The sequence below is a fragment of the Phyllobates terribilis genome, unplaced genomic scaffold, assembly GCF_046119375.1.
Source record: "Phyllobates terribilis strain yellow unplaced genomic scaffold, ASM4611937v1 Scaffold_5__5_contigs__length_657084704, whole genome shotgun sequence".
NCBI lineage: Eukaryota > Metazoa > Chordata > Amphibia > Anura > Dendrobatidae > Phyllobates > Phyllobates terribilis.
In genome coordinates this window covers 393626409-393653742 of record NW_027362765.1, presented here as the reverse complement: position 1 = coordinate 393653742, position 27334 = coordinate 393626409, and positions in this window count along the sequence as shown.

Here is a 27334-nt window from a genome sequence, read left to right as displayed (position 1 = left end):
TGGCGCCGACCGAGGAGGACCCCACCGGCCAGAGGAAGACCCAGCGACAAATACAACGAGGACGGACGACCCATCTGCCGCCGCTGCAATCAACCCGGACATATGGCAAGGTACTGTCATTTAATCGGGCACAACCTGGGGTATAGGGCCAACCCCCAGGCTTAAGATCATCAGGCCCATCAAACTGGCGTGACAAATACGTAGGGGGACGTCCGGTCTTGCCTGGTACTGGATGGCATTCCTATGAGTGCCCTACTGGACACCGGGTCACAGGTCACCACTATCCCGTACGTGCTCTTTAAGCGGTACTGGAATGACTCGGACATAACCCGCTACCCAGATGACGACCTGAGCATTATCGCCAGCAATGGTCAGCCCGTGCCACAGATAGGATTTAAAGAGGTGACCATCAAGGTCGGTAAAGTTGAACTGCCGGCACAAGGACTTATCATTGTGGACATTGACCGTCGCGAGAGTCACCCAAAAATAACCCTAGGTACTAACGTAATTGAAAACTGTCTTGCAGAGGTGATTCTTATTTTGCAACAGGTTGCCAAGAACGCCAGTTCCAGCCAGCAGCATGTGCTCCAAAAAGAGATCCGGGCACTGATGAAGCGGCAACAAGTGGAATTATCTGGTGGTGAGATAGGTAGCGTGAGAATGTGTGACCCATTCCCTATTGCCATGCCCCCAAAAAGTGAGATGATGATTTGGTGCCGGGCAGCTATTGGTCTAAGAGGTAGAGACTACCAAGCAATGGTAGAACCCGTCTACTCAGACAGTAGGCCCACCATTTTGACAGCACGGGTGGTGGTCGATGTACGCCATGGGAGGGTGCCCGTCCGCATCATAAATATCGGGGAGAGAGAAGTATACCTGCCCCGGTATGCCACGCTAGCCAAATTGTTCACCATTAACCAGAACTCTGTACAGGCCGTGGAACCCTTGCCTCCATCTCAACCAGAGGAAGGTAACGGCTCTAAGAAACCACTGGAGGACTGGTGTCAGCAACTGCATTTGGGTACTGACTCCACTCCCTCACACCAAAAACAGGGAGTCTATCGGGTGGTTCAAGAGTACGAGAGAGTGTTTAGTAAACACCCGCTAGACTTCGGGCGAGTAAAGGGGGTAGAACATCACATCCCCACGGGAGACCACCCTACTATAAAGGAGAGATACCGACCCGTACCCCCTGCACACTATCAACACGCCAAGGGGATGCTAAAAGACATGAAGGAGGCTGGGGTAATTAGGGACAGCTGTAGCCCCTGGGCAGCTCCACTAGTCTTAGTGAAAAAGAAAGACAACACCATGAGAATGTGTGTAGACTACAGGAAGGTCAACCGTATCACACACAAAGATGCGTACCCGTTACCAAGGATAGAAGAGTCCTTAGCTGCATTAAAATCTGCTAACTTCTTCTCTACTTTGGATCTCACTAGTGGGTACTGGCAGGTTCCTGTAGCAGAGGCGGACCGGGAGAAGACCGCATTCACCACCCCGATGGGACTCAGCGAATTTAACTGTATGCCGTTCGGGCTCTGCAAAGCACCAGGAACCTTCCAACGGTTGATGGAATGCTGTCTGGGACACCGGAACTTTGAGACGGTCCTATTATACCTGGACGATGTCATCGTCTATTCCAAGACCTATGAGGACCATCTGGAACACCTGGCAGAAGTGTTTGAAGCCCTGGCAAACTATGGCCTAAAGGTAAAACCCTCAAAGTGTCATCTACTGAAGCCAAAGGTACAGTACCTGGGACACGTGGTGAGTGCTGACGGAGTGGCCCCGACCCTGACAAGATCACCGTGATTAAGGACTGGCCAAGACCATCCAGCATAAAGGAAGTGCGGCAGTTCCTCGGGTTGGTAGGCTACTACCGAAGATTCATTTCCGGTTTTACCAAGAAGGCAGCTCCTATGCAGGACCTCCTGATAGGCCAGTCCAGGAAGGCCAGAAACCAGAAGCCACCCTTCAAATGGGAAAAGCTGGATGAGGAGTCCTTCCGCCAGCTGAAGATGGCCCTCATGGGGGATGAAATCCTGGCGTACCCTGATTACAGCCAGCCCTTTATCCTCCACACGGACGCAAGCAACATCGGGCTAGGAGCCGTACTGTCCCAGATCCAGCAGGGGAGAGAATGGGTAATTGCTTACGCCAGCCGAAAACTGCGACCCACGGAAAGAAACCCTGAGAATTACAGCTCGTTCAAGCTAGAGTTCCTGGCAGTGGTGTGGGCAGTAACCGAACGTTTTAAGCATTACCTTGCCTCTTCCAGGTTCACCGTGTACACGGACAACAACCCGTTGACACACCTGGACACTGCAAGACTGGGTGCCCTGGAGCAGGGATGGATGGCCCGCCTGTCCAACTATGAGTTCACGATCAAATACCGGGCAGGACACTCCAATACCAATGCGGACGCCCTGTCCAGAATGTCAAACCTACCGGAAGAAGGGGAAGATCCAGAAGAATTGGAAGAGATCGAACTCCCTGCGTTCCACCGTCATGGGATTACCCAGTATTCCCACCGTGTGAGGGGCCAGCGATCCGCTACGTTCAACCCCTTACCCCACTACAACTGGGCGGAGACGTAAGACAGTGACCCCGCAGTCTGTCTGGTGAAGGAGATGCTGACCCAGGCTGACGCCCGCCTGGACCCAGACGCTCCGGAAGAGACCAAGCAACTGTGGACGGAAAAGAGCAGACTGTTTCTCTACAAGGAGAAGTTGTGCCGCAGAATGGTCAATTCCCGGACACACGAGCTGATCTGGCAGGTTGTGGTGCCGAGACGGGATGCAGCTATGGTGCTGGAGGCCTACCACAATGGGGCAGGGCACTTCGGATGGAAGAAGCTGGAGTTCCTGCTGCGTGAACGGTTCTACTGGATAGGCATGAGAGGAGCCATTGAGAGGTGGTGTAGAGACTGTGGCCCGTGCAATCTAAGAAGAAGGGATCGCGCCAGCCAGAGGACTCCCCTGCAGCCCATCATCACCAGGCAGCCGCTGGAACTGGTCGCTCTGGATCATGTTAAACTGGCTCCAAGCAGAAGCGGGTATGTCTACGCCCTAACCATCGTGGATCACTACTCCCGGTTCCTGGTGGTGGTCCCTGTCAAAGACCTGACGGCTCAGACAGCAGCCAGAGCCTTCCAGCTGCACTTCTGCCGCCCACACGGGTACCCGGACCAAGTGCTGACAGACCAAGGACCAGCCTTCGAAGCAGAGGTCTTCCAGGAGTTCTGCAACCTGTATGGCTGCAAGAAGATAAGAACAACGCCCTATCACCCCCAAACCAATGGACTCTGCGAGAAGATGAACCAGGTGGTGATAGATCTGCTAAAAACATTGCCCCTGGAAGAACGCAGTCTGTGGCCTGAGAAACTGCCCGATCTGGTGGACCTGTATAACCACATCCAGGTAGGTTCCACCAACTGTACCCCGGCTTACCTAATGCGAGCAAGACCTGGTAAGCTGCCTGTTGACCTGGATATGGGAGTCCTGATACCCGAGGACACCTCGCCAGAGGCAGACTGGGATACAGAACGGCAGCAGCAGTACCGGAACGTACAGGAGAGCGTCGAGCGAAGTCTCTGTCAATCAAGAGAAAGGCAGGAGAGGACTTATAACCAACAAGCTCCCGCTGTTCCCCTGGTGCCTGGAGAGCAGGTCTTGAAAAGAAAAAGGCGGCTCCATAAGTTGGACGACCAGTGGGAAAAGGACCCGTACACCGTACTGCCCTCAAGCCACAATAATCCAAAGGTGTACGTCATAAGCAAGGATGGAGGAGAGACCACAGCCACTGTCTCCAGAGACCACCTGAAAAAGTGCCCCGAGAAGTTGCAAAACACGGATGAAGATCAGGAAGACCCTCAACCCGTAGAGGAAAAGGAGGAAATGATCAGCACCATACTCGGAGACTTTCCCCGGTCCTGGACACAAGTACACAACGCTATCGTGGTGCCCATCCTCACCTTTCTCCAGCCAGCCCCTCAAGTGCCTACAGAAGACCAGGTAGAGCTGGAAGAGCAGCCGGCCCAGGAGGCAGAAGAATCCATACCAGCAGCACAGGAGAATCAACCCTCTGCTAGTAGTGAGCCTGCCGGGCCCCTAGTGAGCCAAAGAGTACGCAGACAGCTGCCCAGCTTACCCATAACACCTCTTACACCCTGTAGTGCAGGACCAGTTAGTGAGCTCCGTAGGTCCACTAGAGTCACTAGAGGTCAGATGCCCGTTCGCTGGAAAATCTAAACTAATGCACTGTAAATTTACCTGTTTCTTGAAAATGTTTATGGTTTATGTTTGTTGCCTGTTATTAATTATGTTTCTCAGTTACCCTGCAGATTTCTTTGGACTAACAGGTTATGGACACTGGATAACCGGAACAATCTTGTAGATAGTTGCACATTGTGCCTCTTGCGAAGACGGCCGCGGAAGAGAAAACCTGTCTGGCGTGGCCTACTTGCGGCCCAAAGTAGCTAGCTTCAGCCTTGCAGCCACGCCCAGGGCCAACGCAAGGGGTTTGCTTTGGACAGGTCCCCTACTTCGATTAAAACTTCACCTTGGGTGATATGGACACCCGGTTGCGGACACGCCGTGACGTTTAAAGATATCACCACATCAGTTACAAGCTGGAAGCATTGCAGTACTGCCTCCGCCAAGCGGCAACAGGCTGTGCTGAAACTCATAAGCTTAGGTGATAAACCTCACACTGCTTGTGAGTTGTGGACAGCTGTGAAAGAGCAGGCAGATCTGTGGCTGAGACCGCTGAACCTACATCCCGGCATGGTCGTGTGTGACAATGGCCGTAACCTGGTGGCGGCTCTGAGGCGAGGTGAGATCACACACGTACCATGCCTGGCTCATGTGCTTAACCTCGTGGTTCAGCGGTTTCTTAAATCGTACCCCGAGTTGCCAGATCTGCTCGTGAAAGTACGCCGCCTGTCAGCTCATTTTCGCAAGTCGGCTACAGCTTCCGCCGCCCTTGCTGTGTTGCAGCAGCGTTTGCAGCTTCCCGCACACCGACTGGTGTGTGATGTCCCCACACGTTGGAACTCTACCCTCCACATGTTGCAAAGGATTTGTGAGCAGAAGAGAGCAGTTGTGGAGTACCAGCTGCAACAAGGCCGTCGATATTCAGGTCAGACTCCACACATAAGACCTCAGGAGTGAACCTGGATGTCTGACATATGTACCATCCTGACAAACTTTGAGGAGGCCACCAAGATGGTGAGTGGCGATGACGCCATCATTAGTGTCAGCATCCCACTTGTCTGTCTTTTGCAACGCTCTCTGCAGAGAATTAAAGAGGAGGCATTGCAGCCAGAGTATGATGAGATGGATCAAGAAGCCGTAGCGGGCGATTACACACAGCCCAGCCTCATCTCATCCCAACGTGCATTGGGGGACAATGAGGGAGAGGAGGAGGAGGAAGAACAGGAGCTGCTATCATACGTTGTAGACGGTAGTACCTGTACAAGTGTCATACCGTCGGTTCAGCGTGGGTGGCCTGAGGACAGGGGGGAGGAGGAAGAGGAGGAGGAGGAGAGCATGGTCAGTCGTCATCTTGGTGAGGACACGGAAATCTTGCCCGTTACCAGTCTGGCACGCATGGCTGACTTTATGTTACGCTGCCTTAACCGTGACCCTCGCGTTGTCAAAATGTTGGGTGACAGTCATTACTGGTTGGTGTCACTTGTAGACCCCAGCTAAAAGGAGAACTTTCACTCTCTTATTCCTGAGGTGGAGAGGTCTACAAAAATGGAGCAATACCAGAAGGCCCTTGCTGCAGAACTCTTAAAAAAATTCTCATCTGAACACGCTAGCGGCAGAGGTCACAGTTTGTTGCCCAACCAAGGCGTACAGGTGAGAGAGATGCATCTCCAATCCAGCAGAGGCAGGGGAACACTGTCAACGTTCTGGGACAGTTTTCTGACACCCGCCCAGCTTACAGGCCCTGAGGCGCGGGGTACTCTCACAAAGAGTGGAAAGTTTCAAAGGATGGTGAGGGAGTACCTTGCCGATCGTACCAGTGTCCTCTGTGATTCCTCTGTGCCTTTTAATTATTGGGTATCCAAGCTGGACACTTGGAATGAACTCGCTCTGTACGCCTTGGAGGTCCTGGCCTGCCCTGCCGCTAGCATGTTATCGGAGCGTGTTTTTAGTGCCGCTGGGGGAATTATAACTGATAAGTGCACTCGCCTGTCAACTAACAATGCTGACAAGCTGACTCTTATCAAAATGAACAAGGGCTGGATTGGGCCAGACTTCTCATCACCACCAAATTACAGCAGAGTAACATAAAGTCAAATCCACTGTGTTATTTCAGGAGGTGTATTCACATGCACCGCTTCACACCCACACATGGGTATACGCTTCCTCGTTTTGGCTGTTTAATCTTCTTCTCCTTATCCTCAGCCTCCACCACCACTATACCACCAGGGTGCCAGCATTGCAAGTTCCTCCGTCCTTATTTTTGGCAGCTTTTCCTTGCAAGGCATAAGCAAATACTATGGGACACCCACTCCCCAATAATGGGACTTATGTTTGTAATATGCTGTACTGCATGGCTCTTGTAAGGGGCATTGCAAGTTGTTCCGTCATAATTTTTGGCAGCTTTTGCTGGGAAAGCATAAGCAAATACTATGGGACACCCACTCCCCAATAATGGGACTTATGTTTGTAATATGCTGTACTGCATGGCTCTTGTAAGGGGCATTGCAAGTTGCTCCGTCCTAATTTTTGGCAGCTTTTGCTGGGAAAGCATAAGCAAATACTATGGGACACCCACTCCCCAATAATGGGACTTATGTGTGTAATATGCTGTACTGCATGGCTCTTGTAAGGGGCATTGCAAGTTGCTCCGTCCTAATTTTTGGCAGCTTTTGCTGGGAAAGCATAAGCAAATACTATGGGACACCCACTCCCAAATAATGGGACTTATGTTTGTAATATGCTGTACTGCATGGCTCTTGTAAGGGGCATTGCAAGTTGCTCCGTCCTAATTTTTGGCAGCTTTTGCTGGGAAAGCATAAGCAAATACCATGGGACACCCACTCCCCAATAATGAGACTTATGTTTGTAATATGCTGTACTGCATGGCTCTTGTAAGGGGCATTGCAAGTTGCTCCGTCCTAATTTTTGGCAGCTTTTGCTGGGAAAGCATAAGCAAATACCATGGGACACCCACTCCCCAATAATGGGACTTATGTTTGTAATATGCTGTACTGCATGGCTCTTGTAAGGGGCATTGCAAGTTGCTCCGTCCTAATTTTTGGCAGCTTTTGCTGGGAAAGCATAAGCAAATACTATGGGACACCCACTCCCCAATAATGGGACTTATGTTTGTAATATGCTGTACTGCATGGCTCTTGTAAGGGGCATTGCAAGTTGCTCCGTCCTAATTTTTGGCAGCTTTTGCTTGGAAAGCATAAGCAAATACCATGGGACACCCACTCCCCAATAATGGGACTTATGTTTGTAATATACTGTACTGCATGTGACGCGCCCCCTGGGCCATGTGTACACGTGTGTGGGATACCCGGTGCCGGGTCTCTGGGGTCTGTAGTCTCCGTGGCGGTGACCCGGTCCCGTGGCTCAGGCTGGTCAAACCAGTGGCAGTCTTTCTTAGGTTTTGAGGTTAATTGTCTGACTGCGCCACCCGTGGATTGCGGTCAGGGAGTACCACCGCTGCGAGGCAGACCGCTGAGGCTGGTGTTGTGTGCGCAGCATAGAATGGGATAACTCCCCTCGGGAGGAGTATAGCCTCAGGGCAGTGAGTGTGGATGATGGGGGTGATGGTGCACGAGCGCAGCAGGAACAACTCAGAGTCTTTGCAGTGCAGTTCAGGGTCTTTACTGATGATTATAATGTAGACCCTCCCAGGAGTACTGGCTAGCATAAGAGGCCTGGTCAGTCTGTGAGCAAGCAGGAGTTCCCCTGGCCAGGTGGAGTTGTAGGCCTCCCAGTCTGTCTGCACTCTTCCTGGCTACCTTGCTGTAAGCGGGTAGAAGTAGCCCACGTCCCTGAGTGTACCGTGTAGTGCTCACCGTTATGGCTGGTGACTTGGGGCCTTCTGTTAGCCTCCGCTCCACGACGGCGGTGCTGGTCCCTTGCTTGTGACTGAGCCTCCGGGCTTCTATGGCCAGAGGACCTGAAATCCCCTGCCGGCCGGTTTCTGCTGCTGGATATATAAGTCCTCACAGCTTCGGACTCCTGTGTCCGGTTCCTATTGTCTTCTGCCAGGGCGAGCTCTGCTCAGCTTCCAGCCCCTGGTCTTTAGCTCCTAGCTCCTACAGAGCTCCTTGCTGTTACCTTCCCTTGCTCTCACTCTGACTCTGACTGTTCTCTGACTCACTCAACCCCGCCCCAGATCCAGTTTATAAGGGCAGAATTCTCCCCTCCCAGGATTGGGGCAGGAGGATGTTGCATGTTTAAGGGATCCTGACCAGGAAACCTCCCACTTGCTCTCCGACATAATATCTCTATTACTGTGGTGACCAGACCCCTGGGGTGCCACACATGGCTCTTGTAAGGGGCATTGCAGTTCCTCATAATTTTTGGAAAGCCTTCCATTCACTGCTTAGGCCAACAGTGCACGGGAGACCCAGCTGCTATAAATGGGAAAAAAAGGTTTAGTTAACGCCCTCTGACCTCCATGTCATTTCCAAGGGGCATTGGAGTGGCTCAAAATTTTTGGTAGGCATTGCACTCACTGTATGCCCTATAACTGTGTAGCCGAACCGCTCCTTTTGTTACAGAAACATATCCTACAAGACATATCTGGTTGACTGGCCTGATATTGATGTGAATGGTCCCTGTTCCTCCTGCTCTTTCTCCTTTGCCACTACCTCATCCATCATTTATCACCTGAAGCTTTGTTTTAACGGGAGTCCTAGAACTTGGATAGTAGCAGGAAAACATCCAGCAATCCTCGGAGGAGGTAGGATATGCGCCAAAACGCTGACCACCTCAGGCCTAGCCGCTACTACATACATGCGCTTGCATTACAACAAAACAAAGCAGATGCTAACTTCTATCATCCTCATCATGCTCCTCACCTTGGCACTCTCAACTCCCCTGATGGAGAAGCCAGGGCCCACCGCAGGAGTCTGATAGTCCGGTGGGCTCGGCCAATGCTGCCCTAAAGCAGGCCAGGCTAAGAAAAGTGTGGGAAAGGTTACCGGGACAAATAGGGGTGGCTGGGGACAGAGTATGGACACCCGGCCACCCCCTGGAGGCTGGGGAGCAAGCGGGGACACCCGGCCACCAGGCGGCTGGGGACTGAGTATGGATACCAGGCCGCCGACACAGCCAGGGCGTGGTGGCCAGATTCCGCCTCCACATGCCTAAAAGGCCCAATTTAAACTGCAAGCAAGCAGTATGGTATTGCAGCCTGGGGGTGGGTCGGTGGCAGGCTGCATACTTGCGCTTGCATTGCAAGGAATGGGAGAGGTACAATTGAACACTGCCCTGGGACAAGGACTTGAATGGGGATAGTTGCAAGTCTGCAACGACAGGTGCAAGGTGGGAGGCATCTTCGCATGTACCATGAACAGGGGTTTGGCATGCACACACTACAGCGGAATAGGCTCTCCTTCCCACTAAATGCCCTGGGGAGGGCACAGGTAATGTTTTGGTATACTCGCTTAATCTTATGTATAAGGCACACCAGGACAAATATGGGCGGCTGGGGACTGAGTATGGATACCTCGCTGCCGAAGCAGCCATGAGGTAGTGGCCAGCTTCGGCCTCCTCCAAACTAAAAGGCCCCATTTCAAGTGCAAGCTAGCAGTATGGAATTGCAGTCTGGGGGTGGGTGGGTGGCAGGCTGCACACTTACACTTGCATTAAAAGAAAACATAGCAGATGCTAACTTCTGTCATCATCATCATGCTCCTCACCTTGGCACTCTCAACTCCACCGATGGAGAAGTCAGGGCCCACCGGAGGAGTCTGGTTCTCTGGTGGGCTCGTCCAATGCTGCCTAAAGCAGGCCAGGCTAAGAAAAGTGTGTGGGGGGATGTTCCAAGGAGAAATAGGGGCGGCTGGGGACCGTTTATGGACACCCGGCTGCCCCCAGGCGGCTGGGGACCGTGTGTGGACACCCGGCCGCGGGGCGGCTGGGGACCGAGTATGGACACCCGGCCGCCGGGCGGCTGGGGACTGAGTATGGATTCCAGGCCGCCAACACAGCCATGACGTGGTGGCCAGATTCCGCCTCCACATGCCTAAAAGGCCCAATTTCAAGTTCAAGCAAGCAGTATGGTATTGCAGCCTGCATACTTGAGCTTGTATTGCAAGGAATGGGGGAGGTACAATTGAACACTGCCCTGGGACTAGAACTTGCATGGGGATAGTTGCAAGTCTGCATCTTCTGATGCGGTAAGGATCACTTATGATGGGCACACTTTTAGACAGTGACCTGGGAGTCAGAGATGCTTCCAGGGGTCTTCCCCATGCTGTTCCCTTGTCTTTTCAGCACTTTATGCATGTGTCACACAGCACATGGCCAGATAAGGTTGTAAAATGTTAAAATGACATTTCACGGTGAATGCATTTGTCATAGTTGAAAGCAATACAAAAGTGCAAAAACGCATAAAAAATGCTACTTGTGAACATAGCCGAAGGTGTGGAGGAGTACTTTTGTTTTTGGTCATTTATTTTAACTTATACACAAGTCTTTACCCTGGAAAGGATGTTCCTTAACATATTTCACAAGAAAAAAGTTTCACTTTCGTTTTTGAACGTTTTATTGTGAGCCTGTAAAAGTGGCTTAATACCTCTGACCACGTTGTTGACAGCAGTGACCTGGGGGTCAGAAATGCTTCCTGGGGCGATCCCCATGCTGTCCCCATGTCATTTGAGCACTGTCACTATCGTTTTGGGCACTTGTTAGGCTTTTAAAAGACTGCCGGGGGTGCCACCGCAAAAATGCTCGAGTCTCCCATAGACTAACATTGGGCTCGTTGCTCGGGTCGAGCACCCGAGTATCACAGCGAGCTCGGCCCAAGCTTCGAGCACCCGAGCATTTTAGTGCTCGCTCAACACTAGTAACCACCACATTTGTGCCAACACTGTTATGTAACTATTAAGCTTGTGGCCTCAGTCAGAGATTGTAACCTCTACACTTGCCTTCCTCTCTTCTAAAAAACCTGTTTCAAGTCAACCTTGGGTGGCAGGTGTCCACCAGTTTGCCATCCTACAGCTGGGTGTCATGTTTAGGGTCAAGGGTTTAAGCCCACTTGCAAGCTTCCTTTGGAATTAAGCAGATATAACCTGCACCCCTTAATGAATCCGGAGCATCTGACTTTACCACACCCCCTCATCAAGACCGCCGTGTAAATCACTAGTCTTGATTAGTGATGAGCAAGCATACTCGCAAGTACTCGGTACTCGCCCGAGCATCTCAGTACTCGAGATGCTCGGAGCTCGCCGAGTACTTGCGAGATGCTCGGGCGGATGCTCGGGTCCCCTCCCTGCATGTTTGGCGCCAATGAACATGCAGGGATTGCCTGCCACTCATTGTAATGCCGCAGCCATGGTGGTTGTGGCATTACAGTGATTGGCTGTCCGCATAGCGTCCTCAGGTCTATATCAGACCTGGCACCGCTGTACTCGTCACAGTCACTCCGGAATCAGGTAGATTAGGGAGAGGTGCTGCTGAGCTAGGGAGAGATTTGGTTGTGTATTGGGTATTGTAGGGAGAAAACAAGTACATTTCACATATCCATCTCAACAAACAGTCCTTCTGAGGACGAATCCATCTGCAGAGATATCAGGCAGGCAGTGTATATAGGCAGGCAGGCAGGGTATATAGCAGACTGCAGTGCATATAGCACAAGAGGCTCCATTCCAGTTTTGTCTGCTGCTGCTGCTGTTAGACATTTCTAGACATAGGCCCAGGTCTCACGGGCCAGGAATAATTTTTTTTGGGATCTTAATGCTCATTATTTGCTTAAAAAGCAATCCAGAGAACACCGTTTTTCTGCGCCATTTGCTTGTTGGCACTGCAGAATACAGCCAGGTCCTTTCCATATTACAGAGCAAAAATCCAGCTATTTAAAACTGTGTTTTCTCCGTCACACGGATCACATATACGTTTTCAGAAAATACTGCCATTTCTGACCTCCATTAAAAATTTGTTTCAGTGTGTCAGTGAAGCAATTGACACCAGATTGCTGTTCAAAATAGTTACCTACAGGCCAGGTATTTAAAACTGTGCTTTGTCCATCACACAGATCACATATAAGTTCGCTCCAAATTCAGTCATTTGTAGTGAGCGTGGAAGATATTGTCCTCCATTTAAAATGGGCAAGGCACGTGGCAAGGGACGGGGAACAGGACGTGATGGTGATGGTGCATGCAGAGGCCGAGGCTAAGGCTGTGGGCAAGCTGAAATTGTGCCACAACAAATACCCACATCTTCTCGCCCGACCTTCCTGTCCCAATTCCTAGGGGAACAGCACACCACTATTGAACCCAGAGCAGTGTCAAAAGGTTGTTGGTTGGATAGCGGATAATGCTTCCAGTCACTTAGCCACCACCACCACCACCACCCTGTCTTCCACACGGTCAAGTCTCAGTAGCCGTGAGTCTGGACCGCATATTCCTCACCCTGATCCTCCTTCCTCCCACCATGCCGAGTGCCCGGAGACAACTGATCCCACACTTGGACACTCTGAAGAGCTGTTCACTTTTCCATTTATAGATTCGGGCCTCTTGCTCGGTCCACTTGAAGCGAGGCAAGAGGAGATCGCATGGAGCAATGCCCAAATATTTGAGCAGCCACGGTCACACGAAGGCGACAGTGGGATAGTGTCACAAGAGGTGGACGATGATGAGACACAATTGCCAGAAAGTCAGGAGGAGGACCAGGGTGCTGAAGTGGAAGACGAGGTGGTGGATGATATAGTAACTGACCCAACCTGGCAGGAGGACATGCAGAGCGAGGACAGCAGCACACAGGGGGAGGGAGGCAGAGCACCCCAACAGGCAGGAAAAAGCAGTTTGGTGGCCGCAGACAGAAGGCAGGCAACCGTTCCCCCTATCACCAACACGAAGGAAGTTGCCAGTACAACTGTTAGGCCTTCCCAAGTCGGGTTGTTTTTTAAAGACTCTCCCGATAACCCCAAAAAGGCCATTTGCACCACCTGCCAGGCCAGCATCAGCAGGGGTGGCAAAACTAGCAGCCTGACCACCAACAGCATGATCAGGCACATGGCAGCAAAGCACCCGACATTGTGGACTGAATCCCAGGGTCCAGGAACAGTGTCTGCAGGTGGCACCATTGCTTCTTCCGCTATTGTGCATGCAAGCCAATCCCCTGTCCATGGTGCATGCGAAGATGCCTCCTGCCCTGCACCTGTCGTTGCACACTCTCAAGTAGCAGCATCAGGAAGCACGTCCACGTCCTTGTCCCAGCGCAGTGTTTAGTTGTCCATAGCCCAGTCCTTGGAAACCAAGCGCAAATATGCAGCCAACGCCCCACAGGCCACACTACTAAATTCTCACATTTCATGACTGCTTGCGCTCGAAATGTTGCCTTTTAGGCTCGTGGAAATGGAAGCATTCCGTAACCTGATGGCGGCGGCCGTCCCTCGGTACTCGGTCCCCAGCCGCCACTATTTCTTCCCGTGTGCCGTCCCCGCATTACACAAGCACGTGTCCCAAAACATTAGCCGTGCCCTCAACAATGCATTTACCGGGAAAGTCCACCTAACCACGGATACGTGGACAAGTGCTTGTGGGCAGGGACGGTACATCTCGCTGACGGCACACTGGGCTAACATAGTGGAAGCCGGGACCCAGTCAGACCTTGGGACGGAACACGTCCTCCCGACTCCAAGGATTGCGGGCCCTAGGTCAATCAGGGTTGCCCCCACGGTCTACAGCTCCTGCACCTCATCCTCTTCAGCCTCTTCCTCCTCTTCAGCCTCCATCTCCGAAATGACCTCATCAGTCACAAGCTGGAAGCACTGCAACACTGCCTCGGCCAAGCGGCAACAGGCTGTGCTGAAGCTAATATGCTTACGTGACAAACCACACAATGCTTAAGAGTTGTGGACAGCTCTGAAAGAGCAGACAGATCTGTGGATCACACCGCTGAACCTACAGCCAGGCATGGTCGTGTGTGACAATGGACGGAACCTGGTGGCAGCTCTGAGGTGAGGAGAGCTCACACACGTACCATGCCTGGCCCATGTGCTTACCCTCGTGGTTCAGCGGTTTCTCAAATCCTACCCGGAGCTGCCGGATCTGCTTGTTAAAGTACGCCGCCTGTGTGCCCATTTTAGAAAGTCAGCTACAGCTTCCGCCGCCCTTGCCGTGTTTCAGCAGTGTTTGCAGCTTCTGGCTCACAGACTGGTGTGTGATGTCCCCATGCGTTGGAACTCTACACTGCAGATGTTGGGAAGGATTTGTGAGCAGAAGAGGGCAGTTGTTGAGTACCAGCATCAACAAGGTCGTCAGTATTCATTTCAGACTCCACATATAAGACCTCAGGAGTGGACATGGATGTCAGACATATGTACAATCCTCCAAAACTTTGAGGACTCCACCAAGATGGTGAGCGGCGATGATGCCATAATTAGCGTCACCATCCAGCTTCTCTGTCTTCTGAAATGCTCTCTGCTCACAATCAGAGAGGATGCATTGCAGGCGGAGCACGATGAGATGGAGCAAGGAACCATACAGGGTGATTACACACAGCCCAGCCTCATCTCATCCCAACGTGGATTGTGTGACAATGAGGAAGAGGAGGAGGAGGAGGAAGGACAGTAGCTCGTTTCATGCGCTATAGACGGTATTATCTGCACAGCTGTCATACCGTCTGTTCAGCGTGGATGGCCAGAGGACAGAGAGGAGGAGGAGGAGGAGAGCATGATCAGTCATCCTCTTGGTGAGGACACGGAAGTCTTGCCTGTTAGTAGTCTGGCACGCATGGAGTTTGTTACGCTGCCTTTCCCATGACCCTCGCTTTCTCAAAATTTTGGGTGACAGTCATTACTGGTTGGTGGCACTTCTAGACCCACGCTACAAGGAGAACTTTATATCTTTTATTCCTGAGGTGGACAGATCTACAAAAATGGGGCTGTACCAGAAGGCCCTTGTTGCGGAACTATTAAAAAAATTCCCACCTGAAAACGTTGGCGGCAGAGGTCACACTTCGTTGGACAACCAAGGAGTACAGGCGAGAGAGACACAACTTCAATCCAGCAGAGGCAGGGGAACACTGTCAAAGTTCTGAGAGAATTTTCTCAGCCCCTCCCATCGCACAAGCCCTGAGGCTCATGCACTCACAAGGAGTGCAAAGTTTGGGAAGATGCTGAGGGAGTACCTTGCCGACTGTACCAACGTCCTCCGTGATTCGTCTGTGCCTTATAATATTGGGTATCCAAGCTGGATACGTGGAATGAACTGGCTCTCTATGCCTTGGAGGTCCTGGCCTGCCCTGCCGCCAGCGTTTTATCAGAGCGGGTTTTTAGTGCCGCTGGTGGAATTATAACTGATAAGCGCATCCGCCTGTCAACTGAAAATGCTGACAGGCTGACTCTTATAAAAATGAACAAGGGCTGGACTGGGCCAGACTTCTCAATACCACTGAATGATAGCAGCGTAACATAAACTCAAATCCAGTGTCTTTTCTTGGGAGGTGTATTCCCATGCACCTTTTCACACCCAGACATGAGTATACGCTTCCTGATTTAGGCTATTTGCTCTTGTCCTCCTCCTTCTCCTCATCCTCCACCACTGTATCACCAGGGTGACCATGGTCCGTGATGCAACACCCACATAATTTTTTTAAAGGGTGTTTATGATGCCCATGAAATTTTTTTTTTATACAGTATGTTCATGTATACCCCCAGGGGTAAATGTTTGTCAGCCCATACACTTAGTGCATGGGCATTACTAGTATAGCAGGCCCGCTCCTTTCTAATGGGAACATTTTTTTATGAAGCCCTCCTCCACGTCTCTTCCAAGGGGCATTGGAGTGCCTCCAAATTTTTGGAAACCCTTGCATTCACTGCTTAGGCAAACACAATGGGAGACCTACTTCCTAATAATGGGAACATTGTTTTCAGGAGGCCCTCTGACCTCCACGTCTCTTCCAAGGGGCATTAGAGTGCCTCCAAATTTTTGGCAACCCTTGCATTCACTGCATAGGCAAACACAATGGGAGACCTACTTCCTAATAATGGGAACATTGTTTTCAGGAGGCCCTGCTCTAAGTCTCTTCAAAGGTTTATTGGTGTGCATCCAAATTTTCATAGTGGTATTGGGGTGCGTCCAAATTTTGGGCAGCCCTGCCACTCACTGCATACGCAATAACAGTATAGGAGACCCACTCTTTAGTAATGGGAACAATAAAACATAGCCGGCTGATGGCTCTCTAAGAATAGTGAGGGCCGACTGCTGGCCCTTTAAGAATAGTAAAGGCCGACCTGATGACCCTATAAAAATAGGCTTTGTGACTTTCAGAGTTCCTCCTTCATAAATGAAACATGATGTGTTTGATGATATCTCACACACCACATGGCCAGATAAGGTTTTAAAATGTTAAAATGACATTTCCTGGTGAATGCATTTGTCACGGTTGAAAGCAATGCAAAAGTGAAAAAACGCATCAAAAACGCTACGTGTGAACATAGCGCAAGGTGTGGAGGAGCATTTTTGTTTTTGGTTATTTATTTTGCTTTATATACAAGTGATTACCCTGGAAAGGATGTTCCTTAACATATTTCCCAGGAAAATCCATTTTGGTTTCATTTTGGTATGTTTTATTGTGAGTCCGTAAAAGTGGCGTAATACCTCTGACAACGTTGTTGACAGAAGTGACTTGGGAGTCAGAAATGCTTCCAGGGGTCTTCCCCATGCTGTCCCCATGTTATTTGAGCACTGTTCCCATCGATTTGGGCAATTTTTAGGCCCTCTGCAGATCACCGGGGGGAGCCGCCTGAAAAATGCTCGAGTTTCCCATAGACTTGCATTGGGCTCGTTGCTTGGGTTGAGCACCCGAGTATTCCAATTTGCTCGACCTGAGCATCGAGCACCCGAGCATTTTAGTCCTCGCTCATCACTAGTCTTGATAAATCGGGGCCACAGATCCTACAATGACGACAAGGGAAAAAACCCTTTTTAATTATCACATGGCGATTCTTTACTGTACGAGCATTGAGACTATGGATTCTTTACTGTATGAGTAGTGAGACTATGTTAGTATGTGATTTACACGCCTGTTCCAATTTAACCTTCTCTCCTTGTAGTATGCATGGAGAAGAGACGTGCCACAATGAAGGATTGTGGTATCATGATGAGGGGGTGGGCTATAATGAACAGGTGTATGTCATAATGGGGGATGTTTCATGATGATGGGGTGTGTAATAATGAAGGGGTGTGCCATGATGAGAGTGTGTGCCATGATTGTAGGACATGTCATGATGAGGGGACTGTAATTTGGGTGAGTGTCATGATGAAGGGGTGTGTTATGATGAGGAAGTGTGTTATGATGAGAGGGATGTGTCATGATTAGAGATGTGTCAAGCTGAGGGTAGTGTCATGATGAGGGTGTGTGCCATGATGAGGTAGTGTACCATGATAAGGGGTGGAGTGTCATGATGAAGGGGTGTGCCATGATGAGGGGTAGGGGTTTCAAGATGACAGGGTGTATCATGATGAGGGAGTGTGCTATTATGAGGGGGCATGTCACCATGAGGGTGTGTGCCATGATGAGGTGGTGTACCATGATGAGGGTTGGGGGTGTCATGATAAAGGGGTGTGTTATTGACGCGCCCCCTGGGCCTGTGTTGTGCGGGGGATACCCGGAGCCGGATCGCTGGGGGTTGTAGTCTCCGTGGCGGTGACCCGGTCCGTGCCCAGGGTGGTCAATTCAGTGGCAGTTTTAGTATTGTGATAATTGTCCGACTACGCCACCCATGGATTGCGGTCAGTGGGGACCGCCGCTGCAGGGCAGACCGCTGAGGCTGGTATTATGTGTGCAGCTTAGAATGGGATGACTCCCCACGGGAGGAGTATAGCCTCAGGGCAGTTAGTGTGGATGATGGGAGTGATGGTGGAGATAGTCCCAATACCAATAGTGCCGGAGGAGCAAGAAGTCACAGACAACGTGTTGCAATCCAATGTCCTTTACTCACAGTTTGTATTCTCTGGGTCACTCTCGCAAAGCAGTGACCACCCAAGCCGTGCTGCGTCCACCAGGCAGGGGACTCGGTCAACTCCCAGGTCTTTCTGGAGTATGTCTCAATGCTCCTTTCCGTCCTTTCTCTGGCTCGTGCCCCACCAGTGACCAAGCTTATGTCCAGCTCCCGCGGGCCTTCTCTTGGGAGGGCTACGTGCCCACGTCCCTGACCCTCTATGGTATGCCTTCCTAGCAAGGTGTAGCGAGGGGTCGCACCAAGGGCTGGTCACGACCTCCGGTTCTTGGCTGAAGATGATTTGCTTCCACCAATTTGGGATCCGGTACCCTGTACTGCCAACCCGTCACCCGCAATCTCCTGGGTCCTTAGGGTTCTCTCTTCCTTCTCGTTCCTGAGCCTTTCTGTTTCACTTGTTACTTCTGTTCTGGTCTTGTTCCCTTTCCTTTCCACTGTTACTTCTCCTCTCTCTCTCTCTCTCGCTGGCCCCGGCCTCTGTGCTAGGCCTGCCCAGGGAGCAGAGCCCATGCAGCAGCCCTGCTCCCTGCCTTCTCCACTTCTCCTCACAGACTGAACTTCTTCTTTCTCCCTTCAGTGCTGGCTGGGCCTCACAGGCTAGGCCCGCCTCCGGAGCAGAGCTCCACAGAGGCCCTGCTCTGTCACTTCCTCTCTCAGACTGAACACTGATCTAAGATGGTGCCCACCTTATATACCTCCCTCTCTGTGTATGAGCCCAGGTGACTTGCAACCAATGGGCTCCTACCTATGCCCAGAAACCCAACCCCTATCTGCTCCTACATCACTGGGTATTCCACCCCCCTCCCCACTCCAGCCAGGTACAGATGCTGTCGTGCCTGCACTTCTGTCTAGTGGGAGCACCGTTGAGCTGTCCCTCGGAAATGGGGTGTGTGTGCTGTATGCAGCCTACTGAGCCTTAATCCATACTCCATCCTTACCCGGGAGTGGGATATCACACCTCTGGATGAGGTGCAATACCTCTGTAGCGACCAAGTCCTCGGGGCGCTACATTATGATGAGAGGGCATGCTATTATGAGGGCATGTGACTAGCCCAGGGGGATGGGGAAGACTCGATACCCGGGCCTTTGCCTGGCCTTGGGGATGTCGCGGTGGTTGGCTCCCGGGCCCGTGCCCTGGGGTAAGCTTGTGAAAGGGTGGATATTTATGTTTATAAGTTCGTGACGCCACCTGTGGTTTCTGTTGAGAATCACCAGCGCTGTGGCAGTCTGCTGAGGCTGGTGATAAGGTTGCTCGATGGTTTAGCTCCCACAGGTGGAGCTAGGCCTCAGGGCAGTATATGGAGAGGGGGATGCAGGATAGGCGAGACCCAGCTGGGTCAGAGCAAGAACAGGGACAGACACGACAGTCACTTCAGTACCTTTTACTGGTGGTAATTCAGGCACATCCCGGAGCAGTGTAGGGTGAAGGGTGCATATCAGGATCCTCCCCAATGAGCGGGTATGGGGCCTCCAGTTCCTTGCCTCTGCGTAGTAACTTTCTGACCTGCCTAAAGCTAGGCCTAAGTTTGTCTCTGTCCTGCAGCGGCTGAAGTTGTGGTAGGGCCTTCTCTTGGAGTGCACGCTCCCAGCTTACGGGGTCTATGTGTCTCCTGGCACTGTTACGTATCAGCTCTCTGGTGGACCTGGGACCTATAGTTCTCCAGGGATTCCGGTTATGCGTTACTGGGTCATAGAGATCCCGGTAAACTCGGCCCCGGTGTCCGGTATATGTTTCGGGGTGAGCTGGGTAAGCTCCTCTGCCCCCACTGCTACTCACTTTCCACTCGCCTTCGGCCGCGCTCAGGCCCTCACTAGGCTACTCACACTAACGGCAGCTTGCCGCTCTTCACCGCTCTTACAGGCGTCGGCACGCCTTGGGCTCACTTACTTGAGCTCCTGAGTCTAGCTGGGCTCCACTGCAGACTGACCTCTCACTGGCTCATCTTCTGCGGGAACTCTCCAGAGAACCTCTCTCACGTACTGCTTCCGGACTAGGCTCTCTGTGCACTCCAGACTAGACTCTAAACAACTCAACTGCCTAGCTCCACCTTCCCTATTTATATCCCTAACGGGCTCCCTCTGGTGGTCTGAGGTGGAAGGTGGAGGTGTGTGTATTCTGTGGGGGCCTCTTGTGGAGGAATCCTTTAATGCACCCCCCTAGGATCTGTGGCTCCCAGCGCAGCTGGGCGCCACACATGTCATGATAGAGGGATGTCATGATTAGAGATGTGTCAAGCTGAGGGTGTGTGCCATGATGAGGGTGTGTCATGATGGGGGGGTGCCACGATGAGGGGTAGGGGTGTCATGATGAAGGAGTTTGCCACAGTGAGGGGTGGGGTTCTCATGATGAAGGGGTGGATCATGATGAGGGAGTGTGCCATCATGAGGAGACTTGTCACCATGAGGGTGTGTGCCATGATGAGGGGTGGGGGTGTCATGATGAAGGGGTGTGTTATGATGATGGGTGGAGGTGTCATGATGAAGTGGCGTATTATGATGAGGGTGTGTGCCATGATGAGGGTGTGTGCCATGATGAGGGGGCATGTCACCATGAGGGGAATGTCATGATGTGGGGATGCTCAATTATTAGGGGAGTGTGGGAGTGTGTAAAAATGTATCTTTATATTCTGTGTTTTTAACTAACATTGGTAGGTGATCCCGGCAGAGGTTATCTTACCTATAACAAAGCGACAGTTTTACCTTGAGAAGCTAAATTACAGACGACAAACAATATGGCTGCATTTCTACTCTCATCTTCTCAAAATAGCTGGCACAACCTAGCAGAAAAATTGTTATGTCTGTAAGAAAATCTAATATTATCACTAAACTTCGGCTCGTGATCTAACCTCTGATTTAGGCCTCATTCAGACAACTGTTTTTTTAAGTACATGTTCTATCTGTATTTTTCATGTTTTTCACGCTCACAATATACTCTATGGATATCCGCGTTTTTTCCGGACCGAGTCATCCGAGTCACAGATCCAAATCGCCCATTCAGATCAAAGGGTTGGCGAAAGAAATAGCACACAATTGCCATTTTACTGTCATCCGTGCGCTGTCCGTTTTTCACTATTTAAAGTTAGGAGAACCTGTGTGTTGTTTTTTTTCTTTGTCTGTTTGTTCTTATATGGAGAAAAAATATGGACATCTGATACAGGTCTTATAAGGTTTGTATAAAAAAATCCCCTTCCAGTAGTTGTGAAGGTTAACCCCTTGGGACAGGAGCACTTGCTAATGACTGGAACAGCCCAGCAAATCATTTTTCTATTACAAATTGCACACCTTTACTAGGAACAAGACAACATTCACCTTGGCCGACCTTCCCATCCTTATGGCACGTAATTAGTAGACAGTGAGAGTGTTATATTAAATGTTCCAGGTGTCCATCAATAAAAATGCTGTCTAAAATGGAAATGTCGCCTCTTAATATTCTAATGGTAAATCCTTTACATGCAGCTTTTGATGGGCAAATGTTCTGCTGCTTCCCATCACATCTGTGAGAGTGAACACTATCTGTGCATATTCCCAAATGTCTATATAACCTATATATCATTTTATAGGATGGATGTTATAGGAGTCGTGAGTATAGCAATCACAGGACTATAGGTGACGGTAGAAGCACAGATGTGTAGAATACGTGCATTTACACACTCTTACTAGCTTTACTACAACGCAGCCCCCATAAATCCCAACAAACAGACACGATTAAGTCTATGCTTCCCCAATTCAGCACTTCCCTTCACCTCCACATAAGTCACCGCACCGTTCTGTTCTCCTCTACGTTCTGTCATTCAGGATATTACAATCTCCGACTTATTTTATCCTCTATCAAATACAACTGCTACGCATCACCACCAGCTTATTTCACGCTGTATTGGGCAAGACAACGTCCCTCTCGCACACTTTCTATTCACTTTATTGCAATGCTTCTCTTCATCTACTTTGTAAAAAGTTTGTGATACTTTGTGAGAAATGAACACCTCCAGCGACTCCATCTTACTCCATGTGTGGGCACGGACAGAAGGATAGATAGATAGATAGATAGATAGATAGATAGATAGATAGATAGATAGATAGATAGATAGATAGATAGAAAAAATTGTATCCAAAGCAGCACCAGCCTTAATGTTATTTGAAATACCAATGAAAAAATAAATAATGCAAGAGAAGTAAGAATTATATATAACTTTGTTAAAAAAAAAACAAATACAGTGAAGGAAATAATAATATAAAAGTGTCCCACTAGTTAACCCCTTTAGTGAACACGGTAAAAAAAAAAAAAAAAACGAAGCAAAAAACGATGCGTTATCATCATACCGCCAAACAAAAAATGGAATAAAAGGCGATCAAAAAGGCGAATGCAGATAAAAATGGTACCGCTGAAAACGTCATCTTGTTCCACAAAACAAAAAACAAGCCGCCATACAGCTGCAACGACCGAAAAATAAAAAAGCCATAACTCTCAGAATAAAGCGATGCAAAAACTATTATTTTTTCTATAAAATAGTTTTTAATGTGTAAAAGCGCTAAAACATAAAAAAAACTATATAAATGTGGTACCGCTGTAAACGTACTGACCCAAAGAATAAAGCTGCCTTATCAATTTTAGCACACGCGGTACAGCATTAAAAAAAAAAAAAACAATTCCAGAATTGTTGGTTTTTGTTTATTCTGCCTCCCAAAAATCGGAACAGAAAGCGATCAAAAAATGTCACGTGGCCGAAAATGGTACCAATAAAAACGTCAACTTGTCCCACAAAAAACAAGCCATCACATGACTCTGTTGGCCGAAATATGGAAAAATTATAGCTATCAAAATATGGTGATGCAAAAAACTAGTCTTTGCAAAAAAAAGCATCTCTTAGTGTCAATCAAAAAACTCATGAGTGTTGAGCGCAAGTGCTCGCTGCTTGAGTTTGCATCGGGTGCTCGCATATGTACCGAGTATCGCGGGTGCTCGAGTCTCTGCCCCATATGTTTTGCAGCTGTAATACAGCCAAAAAAACTTGCGGGAATTGCCTGCCATGCACGAGCGATCCCCGCATGTTTTTTTTGGCTGTCTAATAACCGTGAAACATGCGGGCGGGGACTCGAGCATTTCACTTGAGCACCCGAGATATACACGGTGCATACCTGAGCACCCGATGCAAACTCAAGTAGCGAGCACTTGCGCTCAAGACTAATGACAACTTATTCACTATGATGACCTAATGTTATCAAATTCTGTGTCGTACCTCTGGGTTCAGAATGTTCACTATACACCTTGATAAAATCCTTGAGGGGTCTAGTTTTCAAAATGGAGTCACTTCTGGGGGGTTTCCACAGTTTTTTGCATGCCAGGGGCTCTCCAAAAGCAACATGGCGTCCGATAATTATTCAAGCAAATTTTACATTCAAAAAGTCAAATGGCGCTCCTTCCGAACCCAAAACAGTGGTTTTCCCCCATATATGGGGTATCGGTTTACTCAGGAGAAATTGCATGGTGTAATTTCTCCTGTTACCCTCATGAAAATGCAAAATTGGAGGCTGAAAAACATTTTTTGTTGGAAAAATGTGAACATTTTATTTTTACGGCTCAATGTTCTAAACTTCTGCAAAGCACCTGGGGGTTTAAGGTGCTCACGACACATCTAGATAATTTCCATGAGGGGTCTAGTTTCCAAAATGGGGTCACTTGTGGGGGGTTTCCACTATTTAGGTGCATCAGGGGCTCTCCAAACGCGATATGGCATCCGCTCTCGATTCCAGCCAATTTTGTGTTCAAAAAGTCACACAGTGCTCCTTCCCTTCTGAACCCTGCCGTGCGCCTAAACAGTGTATTTTCCCCACATATGGGGTATTGGTGTACTCAGGAGAAACTGCACGAAAGTTTTTGGGGTCCATTTTTTCCTCTTACCTTTGTGACAATAAAAAATTTGGGGTTAAAACATAATTTTTGTGGAAAAAGTTGGATTTTTTATTTTCATGGCGCCATGTTATAAACTTCTGTGAAGCACCTGGGGGTTCAGGATGCTCACCACACATCTAGATAAGTTCCCTGAGGGGTCTAGTTTTCAAAATTGTGTCACTTGTGTGGGGTTTACACTCTTTAGGCACATCAGGGGCTCTCCAAACGCAACATGGCGTCCGATAATTATTCAAGCAAATTTTACATTCAAAAAGTCAAATGGTGCTCGTTCCCTTCTGAGCCCTGCCGTGCACCCAAACAGTGGTTTTCACCCAAACAGTGGTTTTCCCCCACATATGGGGTATCGGCGTGCTCAGGAACAATTACACAACAAATTTTGGGGTCCATTTTTTCATGATATGTGACATGCAGAAGTAGCGCTGTTGCTTTAAAAGCATCCAGCAACTAGAGGGGTTAACACAGTCACAGGAGACAGGGAGGGTTTTAGCAGAGCCCCAAGGGGATTGTGGGGAAGTTGTTTACTGTCTGGCTGGAGCCAATGAGAAAGGTGGTGTGTGTGTTCTGTATCTCACAGAAGCACCCCTGCAAGTGAAAAGGATTCAAGTCAGGAGTGAAGCTAAGCACAGGTCAGGTAGAGTTCCTGAACTAGTAGTGCAAAGTATTGTCAGGCAAAAAGATAAGGACTGGAAGAACTGGTGTCACAGGGATCATCTCCCTCAGCTAACCCTCCCCCCTCCTCCATCTCACTGTGCTGTAAAGAATGCTGTGTGTGTTCATTAATGTGCCTTTGCATTAGAACTGTGCTGTCCTGTACTACTGGGAAGACTGTGAACTGCTGTGCTGCTAACTAAACTGTACTGTTTGTCACTGGAGCCTGTTGCTCATAAGACTTAACTTGCACTGGCTGTGTGGCTTCTTATTAAATGCTCCTGTTCTACCGTTTATGAGAACTCTTGTCAAGTGTGTCTGGTCAGCAAGTGAAACAACCTACGTGTCTGTGCCTGAAGGTCAATACCCCTGTATGCCAGAGAGAAGCTGCAGCACATGGTCTATGGTCGCCCTGAGTAACGGTTCCCCCAGGATTCCAAAGAATTCATGTAACCTGTCAAGCCCCTATCTGAACCTAGCGGCATGCGTGTAACGATACCGTTGAGAAAAAAAATCCCTGTGAAGCACCTGAATAGGAGTTTGAGAACTGCTGGCCATCAAATTAGCGCTGGAGGAGTGGTGCTACTTGCTTGAGGGGGCTCTGCACCCGGTGGTCATCTACACTGACCATAAAAACCTTGCGTATTTGCAGACTGCCCAAAGACTAAAACAGATGGTCAGGCCAGATGGTCTTTGTTCTTTGCTCGATTCTGCTTCAATCTCCATTACAGCCCGGCAGGCAAGAACATTAAAGCCGGCGCTCTATCCCGCTCTTTTCTGTCTTCCGACCTGGAGAAGGAGCCTCTATACATCATTGACCCCTCCAGAATAATGACTGTTGCTCTGTTTGACCTGTCGCATCTACCTCCTGGTAAGACCTCTGTAGAGGCTCAGGATCGGAAGAGGGTCTTACTCTGGGGCCATTCGTCCAAACTGGCTGGCCATGCCGGCCAGAGGAAAACACTTCTGATGATTGCCCGGCACTATTGGTGGACCACCCTATGCAAGGATATTGCGGATTTTGTCACGGCTTGTTCCTCTTGTGCCCGTAACAAGATACCTAGACACCTTCCAGCCAGTCGTCTCCTTCCTCTTCCCGTGCCTTCATCACGGATCTTCCTGTATCGGCCGGTTGTACTGTCATTTGGGTGGTTGCCGACCGCTTCTCCAAGATAGCTCGCTTCATTCCTCTGCCTGGTCTTCTGTCTTCATCCGTGCTGGCTAAGGACTTCATCTGTCACATCTTCCGTCTCCACGGCTTACCCCTCCACATTGTCTCGGACTGAGGAGTTCAATTTACTTCTCGCTTTTGGAGAGCCACGTGCAAGCTGCTGGATGTCTCTTTGGATTTTTCTTCGGCCTATCATCCTCAGTCCAATGGTCAAGTGGAACGTATCAATCAGATCCTTACCAGTTTTCTTCGGCACTTTGTCAACGCTCACCATAGCGATTGGGTTGAGCTCCTGCTCTGGGCCGAGTTTTCCTATAACAACCATGTGAGTGAGTCTTCTGCTAAGTCTCCGTTTTTTGTGGTCTACGGTCAACACCCCCAGATTCCGTTTCCTGTCTCCGCTTCAGTGGACAATCCTGCCGCGGAGTCTCTCGTCAGTGAATTTTCTACAATTTGGGAAGACACGAGATCTGCTCTCCTTCAGTCCTCCGAGGGGATGAAGAATGATGCTGATAAGAGACGTCCGGATTCCGTCCGGGAGATCAGGTCTGGCTTTCCTCCAAATATGTCCATCTCAAGGTACCATCCAGGGGTGGATTAAGAGTAGCAAGGGCCCCGGGCAGTTTAGAAGGCGTGCCCCCCCCCCCCACACACACACACCTGATGTATCACGTGACATGTCACATGATCCCCTGTGATAGATCATGTGATAGTTCACATGAAATTAATTTGGCACAATATTAATTATAATTTTTTTTTAGGCTGTGTGCCCACTATGCGCTTTTTAAGCGTTTCCTCAGCGGCAATTCCGCTGCAGAAACACTTAAAAAACGCTTAGTAGAAGGCCTGCCATGTTCCCCAATGATAATCCGCATGTGCTGTGCACATGCTGCGGAAATCTCCGCTGCGGATTATCATTGCGGAAAAATCTGCAGCACTACCAATTATTCTGCGGAAGCGCGTCGCTTTCGCCGCCATTGACTTGCATTGGAACGCATGGAATCCGCATCACTGCATCTGTACATGCAGAATCCATGTGTTTCAATGTGCGGATGGTACCCGGGTGTGGAGGACAGGAGACTCTCCTCCAGACCCGGGTACCATAGAACCTGTAAAAAAAGAATAAAATAAAAAATAAATATTATACTTACCTTCTGATGGCCCCCAATGTCTTTATCTGATGCGTCCTGGCTTGCCGGCAGCTCGCGGTGGACTAAAGGACCTGCCGTGACGTCATTTAGTCATGTGACGGGTCACGCGACCGCTGACGTCGGCAGGCCATCAGAAGGTAATTATATGTTTATTTTTTACCATTCTTTTACGGTCACACTATATAAATCCATGCCGGTTGCATGGATTTACAGTATATAGTGTGACCAAGTTGTCAAGCACTTTCCAAGTGATGCTAAAATCACTTGGAAAGCGCTTGTCAACCC